The sequence below is a fragment of the Ovis canadensis genome, chromosome 15 (assembly GCF_042477335.2).
Source record: "Ovis canadensis isolate MfBH-ARS-UI-01 breed Bighorn chromosome 15, ARS-UI_OviCan_v2, whole genome shotgun sequence".
NCBI classification, from domain to species: Eukaryota; Metazoa; Chordata; class Mammalia; order Artiodactyla; family Bovidae; genus Ovis; species Ovis canadensis.
The window spans coordinates 54,348,608-54,369,143 of NC_091259.1; the positions used below are offsets into that span (position 1 = coordinate 54,348,608).

At 39.0% G+C, this 20,536-nt stretch overlaps 1 protein-coding gene across 5 annotated transcripts in view; it reads left to right on the top strand.

The window, feature by feature from the left end:
* The first annotated feature begins 7,874 nt into the window (after positions 1–7,874).
* The window catches only part of LOC138420281 (interferon-induced very large GTPase 1-like), an 86,913-nt gene continuing 74,251 nt past the window's right edge, over positions 7,875–20,536 (top strand). For 2 of the 5 annotated variants that reach the window (XM_069553383.1, XM_069553385.1), the window contains exons 1-2: positions 7,875–7,998; positions 19,201–19,268. The gene's annotated coding sequence lies outside the window, so the exon portion shown is untranslated. Of the gene's footprint in view, positions 7,999–14,103; positions 14,190–19,200; positions 19,269–20,536 lie in introns of all 5 variants that reach the window. The other 3 variants (XM_069553387.1, XM_069553384.1, XM_069553382.1) reach the window with 3 other exon arrangements.

Genomic DNA, 20,536 nt, shown 5'->3' on the forward strand with positions numbered 1-20,536 from the left:
GCGGTAGCTTGAACATTCTTTGACATTGCCTTTCTTTGGGATTGGAATGAAAACCGATCTTTTCCAGTCCTGTGGCCACTGCTGAGTTTTCCAAATTTGCTGGCACATTGAGTGCAGCACTTCAATAGCACCATCTTTTAGGATTTGAAATAGCCCAATTGGAATTTCATCACCTCCACTAGTTGTGTTTATAGTGATACTTCCTAAGGCCTACTTGTCTTCGCACTCCAAGATGTCTGGCTCTAGGTGAGTGATCACAACATCATGGTTATCTGGGTAGTGAAGATCTTTTTTGTATAGTTCTGTGTATTCTTGTCACCTCTTCTGAATATTTTCAGCTTCTGTTAGGTCCATTCTATTTCTGTCCTTTATTGTGCCTATCTTTGCATGAAATGTTCCTTTGGTATCTAATTTTCTTGAAGAGATCTCTAGTCTTTTCCATTCTATTGTTTTCCTCTATTTCTTTGCCCTGATCACTTAAGAAGGCCTTCTTATCTCTCCTTGCTATTCTTTGGAACTCTGCATTCAAATGGGTATATCTTTCCTTTTCTCCTCTACCTTTGGCTTCTCTTCTTTTCTCAGGTATTTGTATGGCCTCCTCAGACAACCATTTTGACTTTTTGCATTTTCTTTCCTTGGGGATGGTCTTGATCACTGCCGTCTGTACAGTGTCCCAAACCTCTGTCCATAGTTCTCAGGCACTCTATCAGAGATAACCCCTTGAATCTATTTGTCACTTCCACTGTATAATCAAAGGATTTGATTTAGGTCATAAATAGTATGTCAGATGACGGCAAATGCTAAGAAGAAAAAATATAGAAAAATAAAGAAGGTAATGAGTTCTGGGCATACAAGACTGCTATTTAATATAGGGTCATCAGAAAATACTTTACCAGGTACAGTGAAATATGACCAGAATTCTGAAGAAAGGGATGGAAAGAAAAAAACTTCTTTTTATTAAAAAAAATTTTTTTGTTCAGACTTAGCAAGAGCAAAGACTCCAAAGATGGAAGCAGGTGAGGTCTAACAAAGAAGCCAGTATAGTTGCAGCACCAAAAAAAAAAAAAAAAAAAAAAACGAGCATTTTTTTGTGCTTGTCAGAAAGGAAACTGATATAAGGGTTTTGGGGACATTGTAGGACTTGCTACTTTTGCTAAGAGAGAGGCGGGAATCTCTTGGAGATTTCTAAGCAGAGGAATGACAACTTATTTTGATTTAAAAGGGTCATTCTCCTATTAAAATGTTCATACTGTGTGAATAGAGAAAATGAGGTAGAGTACAATGACAATGACAATTCAGGGGAATAAGTTAGGAGACTATTGCAACAATTCAGGAAAGAGATGATAACAGCCTGTATTAGGATAGTGCTTAGTGCTACACATGGCCTGTGGCCTAATCCACGATATATTTTAATAGTAGAACCAACAAGATTTGCTTGAATTGAATAAATATCCCAGTATGCCAACATGTCTGGGATAATTACTTTGAGGGTTCAAAAATATTCCCCTAAAGTGGTATCCCAAATTACATCAACTCCAAGTCTGTATTTGACCAAATTAGCAAAAATCCTGGATCTGCTTCCCCCACATATCTGACCGCAACCCGAGGGATACCTTTAGTAATTAGTAATCTCTTCTAAAGTTTTCAGTATTCATGAGTAGTACCAGATGCACCTGAATCCCTTTCAGAGCCAGCAAAATCCACGACTGCTCCCGTATTACTGGGAGCTCTTCCCTAAGTTCATTCTTACCACTTCCATGGTGGACACTCTGAGTTAAGCTTCTGACTTAATTTCCCTTTGCATTCTTCCTGGTTATTCTGAAAATCCCTCAGGTTCTTCTGAAATGGGGGCCACCCTATATACCCAACCACTATAAATTTTCTACATATGCTCTTCTTGATTCACATTGATGAATATTTACCTTAGATTCTAGAGTATTTAATATCATCAATTATAAAAACCTATCCGAATGTCTAGAAAGGCACAGTAAGTTCTCCCCTTGGCTTGGTGGTGGAAGATTCCTTGAATTCCATCTTCTGTTTCACATAGTATGAAAGTGAAAGTTAGTTGCTCAGTCATGTCCAACTCTTTGCAACCCTATGGACTGTAGCCTGTCAGGCTCCTTTGTCCATGGAATTCTCCAGGTAGGAATACCAGAGTAGGTAGCCATTCCCTTCTCCAGGGATCTTCCTGACCCAGGGATCAAACCCAGGACTCTTGCCCTGCAAGTGGATTCTTTACTGTCTGAGACACCTTCAGTTTTGCATAATCAGTTTCAATATCTCTGTCTGAGACTGAGATGGAGTTTACACTGGAGATCCTTTAAGCAGAACTTGAATGGGAAGAAGAAATGGAAAAAAGAATTAATATTTTGAGCCCCTACCTCAGGCTAAGCCCTGGAATTCTCATTTCATCAACACAATGAAAAGCAGCAAGAAGAAGTGTTACTGAACGTTTATGAACTTGAGTAAAGCCAATCTACTGACAAAAAGTTTTGGTGAAGGAAAGTGCAAGTGTAAGTCATTCAGTCCTATCCTACTCTTTGCGGATATACCCATGAACTATACAGTCCGTAGAATTCTCTAGGCCAGAATACTGGAGTGGGTAGCCGTTCATTTCTCCAGGGGATCATCCTGACCCAGGAATCGAACCAGGGTCTCCTACATTGCAGGCAGATTCCTCACCAGCTGAACTACAGAACATGCTGCATTTATTACAGGGCCATACAAGGAGTCATATGGGCTCAAAAGGTCCAGATTCCCTAGTAGATTTCAGAAAGGCTTTTTTTTTTTTTTTCCTAAAGGCAAAGTGAGGGAGAGAATCCTAGGTGTGTGATCATCTTGTGTATAATTCCCTGATTGGTTGAAGGTGATATAAAAAGTTGGTGTCATAGTGGTTAATACCATCAATCCTCAGACTCCTATCAGTCTGGGGACCATGTTCTCATAGTTCATGAGGTTAACTTCTTACATCTGGTAGAGGTTTTATAGTATTTGCAAAACAACTCAGGAAGATATATCAGACACCATTATCTATGTGCTTCAGGAAGGAACTAAAGATCCTGTGACTTTGCCATATAGCTGATCCATTGTTTAAATTGTTACCAGTTCTCCTGCCCCAGCTGCTATTTTTTGTTACTACAAATTCACAGTCTTTAAATCAAGCCTTGAGCCAGCCTTTTGTGACTCAGGGGAGACCTGGGAGATTAAAGTTTTTCTACAAAGAGGCAGATGGAGCACATGGGAGGGTGGGCAGTTTGGTTTTGGGAAAGCCCTACAGGGTCCAACTTAGTTACTGAAAAATGGAGAAAGATTAAATGAGTGACCAGAGTTTACATAATTAGAAAGTAACAACAATGGAGTTTGGGTCCACTTTCCATGTAAATACATACCTTTAAGGAGACTAGTACTGATAGCCATTCCTAAACTTGACAAATCAGCCCCAATTTTTATATCCCTGTCATCTGCAAGGATAATGCCACCTAAATATTCACTTAGAAATTCATCTTTTCTAACGGGAGTAGACTGGAAGTAGGATCAGAGAGCAGAAGCAGGAAAATCTCAGAGTTCACAGGAGAAGAGGACACTCTTCCTTTCTACCTCTACCTAGGGCTAGCAAAGCCATACTGGTTGCAGCTAGGCACTGCCCTGAGAGGGAGAGGGAGAAGCCCACTGAAGGCAGGATCCAATGCCTCTGTGTCTTTCCCTGTGTAATATAGTTATTTATAATAAGAAATGTATAGTTGATCTTTGTCCCAACTCATAAAACAGGGTTCTTGAAATGCTTATAAATTCCTAAGTAGTAAGAATGGTAGAAGCACTTTGGTTCTAATGAGGCAAGTCTGGGTGGGCCCCTGGATGGGAAATGGCCACCAGAAAAACAGAACCATGATTAGAAGTTTCATATTTTCAGGCCTCTACTTCCCATTCTCCAGAGAGGGGCTAGAAGTTAACTTAATAATAGATAAATCCTATGTGAGAAAGCCTACATAAAATCCCTACAGCATGGGGTTTTGAGAGCTTTCAGTTTGGTGAACATATCCACATATACCAAGAGAGGGATGGACCCCTACTCCACAGGGACAGAAGCCACCCAGACCTCAACCTATGTGTCTCTTCACCTGTCTGTTCATCTGTATCCTTTATCACATTCTTTACTCAACTAGTAAACATTCATCTTCCCTGAGTTTTAGAAGTTGCTCTAGCAAGTACATCAAACCTGAAGAGGCAGCTTTCGGGAACTTCTGATTTATAGCCCAGTCACACAGAAGTTGAGGGTAATCTGGGGATCTACTGCCTGAAATTGACATGGGAAGCCAGTGGCAGTCTCCTGGGACTGAGCCCTTAAACTTGGGACCTGACAGTGCATTCAGAAAGATACATAGTGTCAGAATTAAGTTAAATTGTAGGATACCCCAATAGTGCTGCAGAATTGCTTGTTGAGGGGAAAGCCCCACACACATCTGACATTGAACCAAAGGCATACTGTTTTATTTTTTTTCTAAAACACCTAGGTTGTCTGATTTTTTCTTCCTCTTCCTCTCTATTGATGGGTTACAGTGCAGGTGACCCAACATGTGCCACTTGGATGTGTAGATTATTTCAACCTGAAGGTAAGGAAGTTCCAAATTCAGAAAGAAACTTTAAACTTCTACCTAACTGTCTAAGAGAACAGAATATAGAGCCTGTTCCAGGAGGGAGATACCACTAAAGATAACTATACAACACTATATATAACTATAGTTACTATGAACTATAGTTCATATATAGTTACTATAGTTACTATAAACTATATAGTTTACTATATAGTAAACTATGAACTGGGTACACTAAACAGGGAGGAACTTAGCAAGGCCAGTTTGATAGAAGTCCTCTCTGTGTCCTATTCTCTCCAGATTGACCAGCGAACATTTGTTTAACAAACATTAAGTCTCTATGTTTTCCTGTGAATTACTTTATTTCCCTTTGAAGTCCCAGACTCCTACTTCTTTCTCCTTAGTCCAGTATGATTTATAAATGTACCTCACCTTGCCTTACTATCTTTCAAATTTCTCATGCCTATGTTAATTCTCCGGACATATATATTAAACTTGATTTTCTACTGTGAATATCTTATGTCCTTTAATTATTTGGCTAGCCAAAAGAAATAAAAGGGGAAAAAGAAAAATACCACCACCCCTTTTTTGTTGACAAGTATCACCCACCTGATTTCAGAAGAGACCAACAGAGTCCTTTAATGAACATATTCTCTTAGTCAAAGAAGATCCAATCAGAAAGAAAGAATCAGGGGGAAATGTCAGACAAGAGAGACCCAGTGATCTCATTTGCCCTTTTCTCTGTAATCAATGGGTTAGAGATGGATTGGTTCATGGCAGGATTTTTAAATGAACCTGAAAGAAGGGCTAAAACTAGGGTGAAGCAAGTAAGGCACCCAGACTACAAAATTTAAATCTCTCTCACTCTCAAGTTCCCTTGTACCCTAAACTCCTCTCTTGCCTCACCCTAGTTCCAGCCCTGCATGCTCGGCTCTCTCTAGTATCGTGCAGGACTGGGTGATTTCCTTTTTCTTCAGTTTATTCAGAATAAGGCTATAATTTTCAAAGACAAGTTAAAAACTGGCAATAAAAAACGAAACAAAAAAGCCTGGATAAAACATCTTTCAAAAACATTCACTGGTCATTTAACCAAAGTTCATGTTAAAAACAAACATTTCCTGAAATTGAGAGAAAAGTGAAAAAGAAAGCAAAAGTCTATTTCCTGTATTGGGCTTTGACATGGAGTAATGGGAGGTAAATGTGTGGTGGAATAAACTTGGTTTCAAATCTGATTTTATTCTAAGGGATTGCTTTTACTCCTTCATTAATTTAAATACTTACTGAAATCTTACCACATACAGAAAGTTTACTCACTCTGTGAGAGAATCTGAGGTGCATCTGACAGACTCTCTGATCTCTGGACCCAAAGCATAGCAATAGAGAAGACACGGGCACTGACACAAAGCCCAGCACAAGAACACAAAAACACGCAAGTACACAGAAACACTCAGAGGTGCAGGCTGAGCAGTGGAGGGGACTCTGCCACTAAAGACGCCTCCCTTGATATTTCTTGCTCTGACAGATTTGATCTTCAAACAAATCGTATGCTGGGGAAAAGAATTCATACGGGAACATCTACTTCAGGCCAAGCACTGGGTGAGATTAACTTACGTCATCTTATCCTCATTAATATTCTGCGAGTGGATGGTGCTGCTGACACAAATTCATTCCACTCCTCGACTGCTCACCATGACTTAGGTCCTCCTCTCCACACTCATAAGCAAAGATAGCTAGGAACTGCTGGATCCTGGACTCAAACTGATGGCTGACATTTACACTCTGGCTTACTAGAAAACACCCATTCCTATTCTAAAAGCAGGAAAAGGGAAGTGTGATAGAAGGGTACCACTCCAGCCCTTCTTATACCTTCTTTGTGTTTCATGTCACTCACTGAAATGCCTGTTAATAGTCTCACGAATTACTGAAGACACAGGCTCAAACAGACCAACCATTTTCTTATGCAATCATGATATTCTGTTCATATGGTTCATGCACTACCTTTGGAATACAAAGATGAATAAGACAGATCCCCCACAACTGGGAGGAACAAAGGGAGATGGGATGTTTGAGGTTGTGGGCTGGGAGAAATGAGGCAGACTAGCAGCAGCTACAGTGCACACACTGTGACGGGGCATCGCAGGTGGAGTCAGGGCTCTGAGAGCAGCACAGACAGCTCAACAAGGCCCGTGTAGGGGAGATGGACAGGGGCACCGGGAGTGGAAAGCGGAAATAAGAGATGAAGTGGGTAGCATTTCTAGAGGTCCTGGAGAAACTGAGTATGAGGTTCTCCTCCAAGAAGACATGTGCAGACATACACAGCTTGAAACAGAGGAACAACGGAGCAGGCGGTACTGTTTACAAGCAAAATTATAATGAATTAAATCATGGGGTAAGATAATCAATGAAACAAAATGCTTTACATGAGATGTGTAAGGGAAGACAGATTTTTAACATTACTCAAAAGCTCTGCTTCCCTTGTAGCTCAGTCAAAGAATCCATCTGCAATGCAGGAGACCTGGGTTCAATTCCAGGTGGGAAGATCCCCTGGCGAAGGAAATGGCAACCCACTCCAGTATTCTTGCCTGGAGAATCCCATGGACAGAGGAGCCTGGCAGGCTACAGTCCATGGGGTTGCAAAAGTTAGACACGACTTAGCAACTAAACTACTACAAAAGCTCTAATATAAAATTCAGTTCAGTTCGGTTCAGTTCAGTCGCTCAGTCATTAGAGAACAGTAAAATTCTCTTTCTCACTATAAACACACAATATGCTTTTAAGAATTTAGCTCATGTTAGTGTTGAAACATCCACATCAGCTAATACAATTTTGAAACTTTGTTAATTTTCAAATCAATCACACAGCTAGAACAGTAAAGCAGTAAAAGCAAGTTTCCTGAGGAAGACATTCTAAGGTGCCCTTGTCTCTTTTCTGAAATTCTTTCCCTATCCCGTTTCTCCCATGTTCTTTATCTGGTGCTCACCCCAGGCCACCATAAATAAACAAGCCCACACACCACTCCCCCAACATTAGTCTTCCATTTGCAATAACCTTAACACCCAGGAATCACCATGCAAACACAATTATAAATCACAAGTATCTAATCATAATTATATAAATAAATATAAATCACAATTATAAGTAAATGAATGAATGAATAAATAAATAGATAAATGGGTAGGATTCCTTTAAATCAGCTGATTTTTTAAAAGAGGTTAAAAAAAAACAAAACAAAGTGAAACCAGTTTTTCACTTCCTGCCTGCCGTTTTACCACAAAAGTTGCTGAGGTTTAGGCTGGAGATTTCAGTAAGCAAACTGCCAGACTCAGGGAAGGAAACCTGCTCTGCTTTCTCGCTCATCTCTCTGGAGCAAACTGAAGACAGGAGCTTGGCCTCAAGGAGGCAGGTAAGTGAAGGAAAAGGAGAGAATTGGTAGACAGAGAGATACAACAACATACTCAGAGACTAAAATAAAAACAGAAATTGATGGAAACGGGAATAGGGACAGGCAGAGATCAAGGCAGATTAAGGCACGGTGAGAACACAAATATGAACTGAACATTCTCATTGATCCACTAAACAGCTCCAGATCTGAGGGAAAGGGAGCACATTACCAAAAGAGACAAACAATTTGCTAACTTCTATTGTCAAATAAAAATAAATCTACACTGACATAAAAAGAGACTTCATTTGAAAGGATTATTGCAATCAAGGGAAAGAGACTATCGTAATTGAGAAAACAATTCAAACAGAACGGCAAGCATCTCAAAGGAAAGGTAGAAAGCAATTTTCTTTTGTAGGGAAGAGTCAACAGGCTAGAATGAACACAGAATAGAGAGTGTGTATAAAAGGAAATATTTTTATTCTTAGGAGGGATCATTAAGGAGGGGTTGTATGCTGGATCAGAACGAGGATGGGTCAGCCTTAAGGGGGCTAAAAGGAAGAGAAGTTTAATTAATGTCTAGTTTCAAACACTCCAATTGATCAGGGGGACAAACAGCTCAGTGAAAGTTTCATGAGGCAAAGAATGGAATTAAAGGGTCTTTGTCTGATTTCATATTTAAAACAAGTAACCAAGAAAGATCTGCTATATAACAATAAAAAAGGAAAGAAAAGCAGTTAATTTTTAAAAATTGGATCTGTGTCTGGCCTCCTTATAAGTAACAGGGGAACACACAAATGAGTCCTACCAAAGTCATATGCAAAACAGGGGCTCTTTACAGTAAGTTAATTCTCAGAATACAAAAGGTTGCATGGAATTCTTTTAACCATCACCGCTTTCCAAGAGCAAAGGACTCATGAAAAGTTAACTTTATTGTGACTCATGTAAGTAAGAGGTGCTATAGTAAATACAGAGAAGAAGGGAGCTAACTGGACCTGGAAGAATAAAGGAAGGTTTCACAAATCAGGAGAATTAGGTTAGCAGTATAGGATCCTGGGAAATGCTCATCTAATATAATATTTTGCTAATCTAATAAAACAGATTAACAAGACAAAGTTAAGTTTAATTACATACTTACAGAATCCCCACCAAGACTCAGAGATGGTCTGGCAATACCATCTTAAGCTAAGGAGGAGGCAGTAGGGGTCTGGGGCTTCAAAGAGGAGGGGACAGTTAAGCAGATGGGAAGAGCAAATGATTGGTAAGCAAATGTTTGCGATGCCATGCAAATATGTCTTTCTGATTAAAAAAAAGCTGTCTCTGGTAATTGCACTTTCTGGTACAGTGTTAGTCGCTCAGTCAGTCCACTCTTTGCTACCCCACGGACTGTAGCCCACCAGGCTCCTCTGTCCATGGAGTTCTCCAGGCAAGAATACTGAAGTGGGTTGCCATTTCCGTCTCCAGGAATTTTTGGCACAGGCCCTCTATATAATTCTTTTAGGCAGTTCAAGGAGAGGTATAAAAGCTTTTCCTGAGTCTGCTGGGTCTTAATTGCCTTCTGCTCAGCACAATCCACATGTCAAAGTGGATTTGGAGGTGGCATATTCTGCTCCACCTCAAACAGGGTTAACAAAACAATAAGATTGAGGAAAGATGACAGAGTATAGCTTTTAAGGGAAGAAATTGAACTAGAAGTCCAGAAAAGGAAAAAGAGTAGTTGTAAAAAGAATTGGGTTGGGACTTCCCTGGTAGTCCAGTGGTTAAGACTTGGCTTTTTGAGGTTTGATCCCCAGTGGGGGAGCTAAGATGCCAACTGCTTTGCCGCCAGATAACCAAATCATAAGAGAGAAGTAATATCATAACAGAAGGCTCAGACAGTAAAGTGTCAGCCTACAATGCTGGAGACCTGGGTTCAATGCTTAGGTCGGGAAGATCCTCTGGAGAAGGAAATGGCAATCCACTCCAGTACTCTTGCCTGGATAATCCCATGGACAGAGGAGCCTGGAAGGCTGCAGCCCCTGGAGTCACAAAGAGTCGGACACAACTGAGTGACTTCATTTCACTTCATTTCAAAGAAAAGAAGGGGCGACTGGGTTGATTGTTGCCAGATTGTGATAGGGATTGAATGCTAGGGCCAGGTAATTTGATCATATCATAAACCAATGAGGACTTTTCAAGTTTTGTAAACAAGTTCATGATTTACCTATGAATTTCAGGATGCACTGTGAAAGGTGGGCATACAAGGATAGAGATACAGATTCGAGAGCTTCTTATACAGAGCAGTCAAATAGCAAAAACTAATGCTCGGCATTTAGTAGGTAACTAACAGGGACATAGTTTAGGTGAAGAAGTAGGAAAAAATGGCTTACAAGAAATAAAAGGCGCCCACATTACCATTTCCCCATCAAAATGGAGTAATACCCCCAAAGGGCCAGAGTTAGGAATTCAAATTGAGTTTCTAACTGGATAAGCCACTCAACACCATAAATCCAAGTCCAAAGAGGAGCTACAGGAATAGTAATATCTATAATAGGAGGTAGAGATTAAGAGGCAAGCTAACATTCTGTTACTTTTTTCTTTTTTATTGAGATATAATTGACATATATCAGTTAAGCTGTGCAACATGACTCCATATGTGTATATATTGCAAAATGATAACCCACAGCAAGCCTAGTGAACGGCCATCACCACACAGTTATACTTTACTTTTCCTTATGATGAAAAAAATAATGGTCTTCATAGCAATTTTCAAGTCACAACAGTGTACTATCCACTACAGTCATCATGCTGCACGTAACATCCCCAGGACTCATTCTTTTATAACTGGTAATTTCAGCCTTTGTTCCTCCTTCATCCATTTTCCGTCCTTCTCCCCCACCCGCTGGCAACCACCCATCTGTTCTCCGTATCATTTAGATCGTTTTTTGGTTATGTTATGTTTTGTCTTAGCTTCCATATGTAAGTGAGATCATATGGTATTTATCTTTGTCTGACATTTTACTTAACATAAAACGCTCAAGATCAAACCATGTTGTCACAAATGGCAGAATATCTTTCTCTCTCTCTCTCTCTCTCTCTCTTTTTTTTTTTTTTTGCTGAGTAATATTCCATTAGAAATGTACCACACTTTATTTATCCATCCATCCATCAATGGACATTTATGTTGCTTTCAATTTTGATTATTGTAAATAATGCTGGAATGAACCTGGTCAGGGATGGAGATGATCTTTTCAAAGTAGTATTTTCTTTTCCTTTAGAAAAATATCCAGTGGTGTCACTGGTGGATCAAGATATTGCCAAAAACTGGAAAAGGCTAGACACTGCATAAAGAGCCTAAAGCAGCTCACGATTAGCAGCCGAGTCTTTGAACACATATTCTCTAACTCCATGATCAAAAGCTGCTGCTGCTGCTGCTGCTAAGTCACTTCGGTCACGTCCGACTCTGTGCGACCCCATAGATGGCAGCCCACCAGGCTCCCCCGTCCCTGGGATACTCCAGGCAAGAACACTGGAGTGGGTTGCCATTTCCTTCTCCATGATCAAAAGCAGTCTCAGGTTACTCTCCAACCAATTATCTGATTGTTTCTTTGCTAACACTTAACCTGAAATTTTTTTCCTTCTTCACATATTTTGAAGTTTATGGTCTGCTTCCCTCAGTAGAGGTGAACACTGCAGAGGCAGGGAGCTAACCTGCCTTATTCATTGGTCAACACTAGTACCTAAAACATTTCCCAGCATGCTGCAAGCCCTCAATAAATATGTGTGAGATAAATGCTGACATTTAAAAAATCTTTACCAAACTGCCAATCAGCGGTACTTGTATGATCTCATTCACTCAAAGGCACATTATCATGATGGGTACAAGGGAGGAGAGATGGTCCACAAAGAGGAGCTCCCAGGCTTAACAGGATAGAAAGCTGGAAAGGCTCCCTGGACTGGATAAATAGAATGTGAATATCAGGCTTCTAGAGAACGTTTTCTAGAAAAAGGTGAGGGCTGAAGTGAAACTAAATAATAATAAGTGGATAGGATGCATTCAGCAATTTATTTCATCAAGAAATATTTACTGAGCCAGAAGTGCTAAATTTGAAATTCCTTTTAGAGAAATCTGGCAATAAAAGAAATATAAAGAAAAGCTTATGGAGGAGGCAAGATCCACTCTATACTTAAACAAAAACTGGAAGATATGTGTTTTCTTATCCAAAGTAAAGCAACCACAAAAATAAAAACTGAAGATATTTTAGACCCAAGATAAAGAAAAGAAAAAAAAAGAAAAAGCCCAACGGGAGGTGAGTATAGCACGATTTGGAGGACAGAGTTATTATTGCAAAGAGGTTAGGGATGCCTCTTCCTTAGGGGCCAGAGGGAAGAACACAAAAATGGATAATAGAGTCTTAATTTGAAGGTGACAATCTTTGAAGATGAGGAAGGCCTGACCACATAGCTTCTACCCTCTGTAGAAATGGAAAGGGACGTCACCAAATGTGAGAGGAGCCTCGACTAATACTCTCTTTGATGTAATCTTTCTTGCATTCGTAGACCCCTTTCAATGCTTCTGGACTATAGGTTCAAAGGACCTACTCAGCCTTTTTCTTATTTATCTCTCTAACCCCATTGTCTCGAAAAGTACCTGGCACTTAGGAGTAGACCAGTAAGTGTAAATTATATGTAAAATTATGAAGATGAGTCGTTTAATTGTGGGAAATGAAGAAGACAATGAAGAAGAATCAAGCTAGACTTTTTGGGGCCTGAGACACTGGGAAGATGGCAATAGAATGGATGCGTTGAGAAAACGAAAGGCAGAGAGAGGTTTAAACAAGTTACTGGGTGCAAGCGGGGATGCACTTATGTTCCACCTTAAGGGTCTCACCTGCTGGTAAGAAGTACAGCTCTGTCCTAGGCTGTTCCCATGCTGGTTTCACATTCCCTTGGGCCCCCAGGGATTCAACTTTTTTCTTCAGTCTCCTCAGTTATCCAAAAACATCCTCTACACAATTGGCTGCTCCTGGCTCAGGTCCCGGTTCAGTTTCTTTCTGTCCTCAAGACAGTGCCTCGTGTTTCAACTGTAGATAAGGCATTTGCTACTAATCGCTAGGTACGTGAAGACAAAAATGAAAAAACCAAGGAAAAGGAAAAGATCTTCTCTTGCTATGTGGTTTTAGAATGCTCCTAGAAGCTTCACTAGTCTAAAAGCAAATTAGAATATGGGAATAAAATAGTCTCAAGGAAGTCACGTCTAAGTGTAAGCATACTCTCCCACATAAATGCCCCTATGTTCTCGCACTTGAAAGGTCCCACAGAAGATGGAATCATGAGACTTCCTCTATCCTAGTTAAAAATTATTTTCTTATTTTATGTCAATTTTATTGTGAAATAACCTAAGCACAAAAAAATGCATGCATTTAAGCTATACATTTTGATGAATTTTGCCAAGTTGAAACCACTAAATCCTTGAAACTATTCCCACAATCAAGATATAAAATATTTTCATGATCTCCAAAAATTTACAGTGCCCCTTTGTAGTCGATTCCTCCCTCTGTTCCAATCCCATGCAACCACTGATATTCTTTGGGTTACTATAGATTAGTTTCATTTTATATAAGTGGAATATTACAAGAAGTATTCTTTTGGTGAGGGCTTCTTTCACACAGCAGAATAAATTTTAAATTCAACCATGTTGTTGCTTGTATGAGTAGTTATCCATTTCTATTATTAAGCAGTATTTTATTGTATAGCATATTTTGTTTAGCTATTGGATTAGCCATAAAATTCATTCAGGGGACGTTACACAAAACCCAAAAGAACTTTTTGGCCAACCCAGTATCTACCTATTTATGGACATGTTGAGTAGTTCCAGTTTTTAACTATTATGCAAAAATCTACTATGAACATCTATACACAAATCATTGTGTGGAGGAAATTTTTAATTCTCTGGGATAGATATCTAGAAGTGAAATATCTGAGTCATATGGTGTGTGCGTGTTTCACAAGAGCCTAACAAGTTTCTGAAACGGTTATTACCAACAGTGAGGCATGTTCTAGCTGCTCTACATCCTCTCTGACACTTGATATTGTCAGTCTTCTTAATTTTAGCCTTTCTAATGAGTTTGTTCTGTTTCCCCACTGCAGCTTTAATCTGAATTTCCCTAATGACTGACGCTGTGACCATCTTTTCATGCACTTACTGACCACTCTATCTTCTTTTATGAAATCAGGTATTTAAACACTTTGCCCTGTTCTTACTGCATTCTCCTACATATTATTGAACTGTAAGTCTTTATATAATTTGGATACCAGTTTTTTGTCAGATAGAGTCATTGAAAATATTTTCTTCCATTCTTTTTAGACCTTTAATTGTCTTAATATAATTTTTAGAGAGCCAAATTTTTCATTTTGATTGTCTAACTGATCAGTTTTTTTATGGCTCATGACTTTAGTGTCCTAAGAAAGTTTTGCCCACTGCAAGGCCATGAATATTAATGTCTTTCACTCTTCTTTCATCCAGTAGTTTAATAGGTTAATTTTTACATTTAAGGGTTGGTCTATTTTGAGTTATTTTGAGTGTGGTGTGATGAGCTATTTGGGTGTGGTATAAAGCAGGCTCAATGATTAGGTTTTTTCCACATGGATATCCAATTGTCCCAGCACCATTTGTTGAATAGATTTTCCATTCTTCTTTGCAAATCAGTGTAAGATATATGCATATGTGTATTTCTAGATCCTCTGTACTCCTCCATTTCTATTGACCTATATCTGTCATCATTAATACCATCTTGTTCTTGGTAGCAGTATGTAAGTCTTAAAATGAGACAATGTAATGATCTCTTTCTTTTTCACGTACAAACCCAAACCGCATATACATGTGCAATTTCCTTAGGACAAAAAAGTCCAAGAAATTGCTATTTCTCAGAGAAGATATCTTGAGTTTGAATAGCTCAAAGCTTCTTGACAATCTCAGCAAGTTGGAATTAATAGTATTCATGAAATTTAACAAGCTAGAGATCAATATAGATTAGAAAAATGAACAAATATCTGAACTTTTATAACATCTATGTCATCAACAATATCCCTTCTACTGAATTTCTGCTAAATATGGGTTAGAGGCCTATTCTCCACAGTCTTCCTCTTTAGAATCTGAGGTGTGATAGAAAGGAAACTTTGAATTAGGGGATGTCACAGAAGATCTCAGAATACAAGTTATCTGATGTTATTTTTCTGTCACATAGATGTCCACACAATGTTATCTGTGTTTTTCTTAGACAACAGGAAATTAAACAAAGCATTATGCTCTCCTCCTTTTTCACAGGGGACAAGTCATTTAATAAAGCCTAAGTTTACCTGCTAGTCTCTGAAAATCACCATTTCCCAGTGGCCTGACCCTTACCCTAAAGAGCTATAAGTCTTTCTCTAGTCCTGTCCAACTGTACCCTCAAATTTGTCTCAGACCAACCATGTTCAGGCTTTTTAGCTCAGGAAATAACAAACAGGTTCTCAGGGGGTTTTCCACATAAGGTCTGAGATTATCTGCTTTCTGTTTATGTGACTATGAAAGATTTGAGCCCAATAACCATAAAACATGTGCCTGTGACTTTACCCTGATTAGGAACAACACAGATTAACTTGACAGTCCTCCTGGCATGGAACAAAGACTGCTTTGGTCTCTTCTCCTGGTCTCTTTGATCCTTCCTCCACTGACCAATGACTTCTCAAACCATAGGGGAGATCATGCCATGAGATGAGATTAGAGTCTCCCAGTGTCTATAGTTAATGAAGTATCCCAAACTGACCACATAAGCATGGCCAGATGGAGTATTAGAACACTGCCCATATTCCAGAACAATCTCTCATACTCTTATCATTAATCTCTCTACTTCCTAACAGTTTACACTAGTCATTACTCAAACTTGTGATATTATAAATTCATTTTGACAGGTATTTATCTTCCTGTATATGGAATCATATTATATGTATTCTTTTGTATTTGCTTGTTTCAAACTTAAATTTGTGTGATTTACCCATATTGTTGTATATCACTATGACATTGTTTTTATTATTGTATGAATATGTCATCTCTAGGTCCATCCACATCTCTACAAATGACCCAATTTCATTCCTTTTTATGACTGAGTAATATTTCATTGTATATCTATACCACATCTTTATCCATTTCTCTGTTGATGGACATTTAGGGTGTTTCCATATCCTGGTTATTGCAAATGGTGCTGCAGTGAACACATGGGTGCAGGTGTCTTTTTGAAATATGGTTTTCTTTGGGTAATTGCCCAGTAGTGGGATTGCTGGGTCACATTTTAGTTCTATTTTTAGTTTTTTAAGGAATATTTACACTGTTCTCCTTAATGGGTGTATCAATTTATATTCCCACCAACAGTTCAAGGGGTTTCCCTTTTCTCCATACCCTCTCAAGCATTCATTGTTGTATGAACTAGATAGAATTTTCATTATAACTGTTTTCAATTTTTACCTTATACAATAAAAATCATTTACACTAGTAGCTTTACTTTTTCCTTTACTAATTTGGTTGACAGATAATCTTAGGATCCAAATCATATTTCTTAAGACTATTAAAAATAGTGCTATAATATCATGTAGCAATACCATGCTGCTACTGGGAACTCTGACATCTGTCTGCTTTCATTAATAACATATCTGTAAATAACCAAGATTTTTCATTTGTTTAGTATGCAAACTCCTTACTACCTATTCTACGAATAGGAGAGTATTTCCAGGATATAGAAAACAGAGTGTTTCTGTTGTTGCTAACTTCATACAACATTTGATCCAAATTTTCATTATGGAAAATCAGGCCTACTACAGCTCTGGGGAATATTCTATTTTATTTCTTTGATAATTTCTGAAATTATCAGAAATTTCAGGTAATTTTTCTGACCATATTATACTCAGTCACATGTCAGCAGCGTTTCTGGATCTAGCCTACCTGTCTCCTTAAAAAGCTTTGTACCTCTGCACAGGCCTTTCCATTTCTCTATCCTTTGAAGTTAAAGACTTAAAAAATTTAACTCGGTTGAACATTCTAGCACAGTAGTTGAATTTTCATGTGTATTCATTCAAATACTGAGACAGAAAGAGTGCCTCCACTGGAAATTAAGAAGTAAAGAGAGTAAAATGATACATCATCATGTTCAGGCCAACAGAAATGGCAAATTTATTTTTTACACTCCCACCCTTTCTCCGCTAAAAATGTTTTCTTAGAATAGAGTTTTATTCAATATGTGATTTACCACTTGGCAACATTGTAAAATGAAAGTTGAGGTATTTATAAAAACCATAGTTCCTGACCAAAAAGCTAGACCTTCCATGTCAGATTCTCTGTGAGTGGGGTGGGAATCCACATTTTTAAGATATCCTCAGGCAAACATCAGTCAATATAAAGTCTGAGGACAACTACTTTGAAAGATTAACTCATGTTTTTAACTTTAAATTGGTTCAAAACCAAGTCAAGTTCAATCAGTCAGAAGAGTGAGGATATTACAATCCTTAACACTTGCATTAATTTGCTGCAATTTCTGCCTATTTGAATAGATTCCTGTCTTCTTTAAATCTATCTCTATAATTTGGCATTCAAATAGACCAAAACTATATGCTTCCCTGGTGACTCAAACAGGAGAGAAACTGCCTGAAATGCAGGAGACCTGGGTGTGATCCCTAAGTTTGGAAGACTCCCTGGAGAAGGGAATAGAAACCCACTCCAGTATTCTTATCTGGAGAATTTCAAGGACAGAGGAGCCTGGCAAGTTATAGTCCATGAGGTCACAAAGAGTCAGACATGACTGAGAGACTAATATTTTCACTTCATTTTCATATGATAAGCAAGGTAGAGAAATCATTGAGAAAATCTTTCCAGCACCACCAAGAATGGGTAAATAATCTACCTCTAGCCCCAAAGTCCTTCCTTGTAGGCAACAGCAAAGTAGACAAGAACTAAAAGAATCTTTTCTTCTCCTCATCCTTGTTCCTATTACACATATCTCTACTCCTCTTTCATTGACACACCAGTATCAGCTCCGAGGCACATAAAGCTACAAGGAATGACTCATTGACATTGGAAACTATTAGAAAAAGTGCCTTATATACAAGTGTTCAATATACACACTATTTTATATGTATTTTTCTCAGAGAATAAGTCAGTGAAGGACAAAAAAGGGTCTTCAACAAAGATATAGTTCTATGACTATTACTAGATCCCTGCTGGAACTGACAAAGGTGATTTTTATGTGACTTCAGTGGATTTCTTCCCAGACACTCTAGTTGGAAGTGGAAAGGAAGGATCCTAGTAAACACCTTAACTGTAAAATTTATTTACTCTTGAGGGAAATACTAGTGTGTTCTGGACCTACACAAACCTAGTAAAGGCCTCTGCATTCATCTTCAGCAGAGATCATTTTGTTAGGTTACAGTAGATACCAAGGATTCAGTCTTTAGCAAGAACTGAATATATGGATTGATTTGCATGTTACACTTTCTGTAGTCAATATAAAATCTTACTTTTACCACGCTGCTTCATGATCAAAGGTTGTGTCCACTGGGGTATAAACCAACGCTCTCAAATCACAGGCAGATCATCTCCTAATGTGGGGATATATCCATAGTGTGTCAGTTCCCTTCAGGGAAAGTCATCTAAAACCTGTATTCTCACACATTCAACTCCTACCCAACACTCAGCACAGTTACTCATGCAGAATGAAGAATGACAGGAGCCTGACAGTGTAACAGGACAGACCAACACCCCACCTTTCCAGTGTCATAGTATCTGTCCAAATCTGAACCAGGCCATCCAGGGCAGACAATCATTGAGAAGTCTACTCTCCTCCCTATGTGTCTTTGTCTGTGCCCTCAAACTGACAGCTCTGAGAATTCTAGGTCAGTAGGCTTCGTCTTAAAGTCTTAGAAGGAAAAAGCAGCAAGAGCTACTGTTCTACATTGTTTTTCCTTCCTAACCTATATGGAGGTCAATGACTATGGGATTTCAAATGCTTAAGAGGCCTTCTTTGGGTTACATTCTCCAACATCTCCTAAAGAAAAGCATCTCCCCATTTTGAGACAACAAGAAAATAATAGAATTGCTAAAACAGTAGCAGAAGAGACACACAGCATCTCCATTAATTTGAGTCTATACCAAAATGTTGAAAGTTATTTTCCATGTTGCAGCAATTTCCATAACTAATATTCCCTGTTATCTCATGGCAGAAGCTTCAGGAGATGGGAAGCCACTTCTGAAAGAACCTACAGGATCAGCCTTCCTGACTGCAGTTGTGGTATGTAGTTTCTAGTTAAAGTAAAAATCAAACAAACAAAAAACAAACCTTGGCCTTAATTTAGACCCTTAAGTCTTGATCTTTCCATTCATTTCCCAAATGTATGTAAGCTTCCCAATCTTTATTGGACTTGACTAATTATCATTAAGCCCTATATTTATTCTCCTTGGAGTGGTGGGTCTGACATTCTACTTTCAGTCTTCATGGTCTCCTGGAGATTGGAACCTGCTTCTACCTTGGGGAGCTTCTCTTCTTCCTACATTTCCGTTCTTGGTCCCATAGGATCCTCTAGTCCTTGGGCTTTATCCATCCCATTCAAACAGCCTTTGTCTCTTTTCATGATGTTTTCCCTGATACACTTGCCACTTTTCAGGTTACTTTAGTTCATAGGCCAATCTTAACTGAATATCATCTCTTAAAATTTGCCTCTACCACCTGGAATAGGTATAGACACCAAATGAATTCCATGTACACAATAGCTCAGTTATAATCCTAAGCCACCTAAACTCCAAGCCCTGTTCATCAACTAAGAGGATATCTTGAAGGTTATATGTATCTCAATATAACAGCCATCTTACTTGTTTGGATGGCATACACTCCCTGGGCTATGCTTCTCTCTTAATTCCTTTCTAATCTCTACCTTGATGAACTGAAAAATTGCCTAGAACCTAATCTGCATATGTATTCCTTCCAAGTTCTCTGGTTTAGGTCTTCAAGTCTCCACTAATAGTTCCTCTCTCCAGATTTTCCAAAACTATGAAGTATCCTCTTATAAGTCAGAGAATCTGATTCTCCCTTGGCTGCTGCCAAGTCACTTCAGTCATGTCCGACTCTGTGCGACCCCAGAGATGGCAGCTCACCAGGTTCCCCCGTCCCTGGGATTCTCCAGGCAAGAGTACTGGAGTGGGGTTCCATTTCCTTTTCCAGTGCATAAAAGTGAAAAGTGAAAGTGAAGTCACTCAGTCGTGTCCAACTTCCAGCGACCCCATGGACTGCAGCCAACCAGGCTCCTCCGTCCATGGGATTTTCCAGGCAAAAGTACTCGAGTAGGGTGCTGTTGCCTTCTCCACTCCTTTGGCTAGGTGGTGGCAAACTCCTTTAAATCCTCCTCCCCTTCAGTGGGATTTACTTCATTGAGTAACACATCCCTCTGGGCACTGAGATTATGGTGCCAACAGAGACTTTTGAACAATTGAAAGACAGGAGGTGTTAACATTTATTGAGCTCTTCATTTCAGTTCAGTTCAGTTCAGTTGCTCAGTCGTGTCC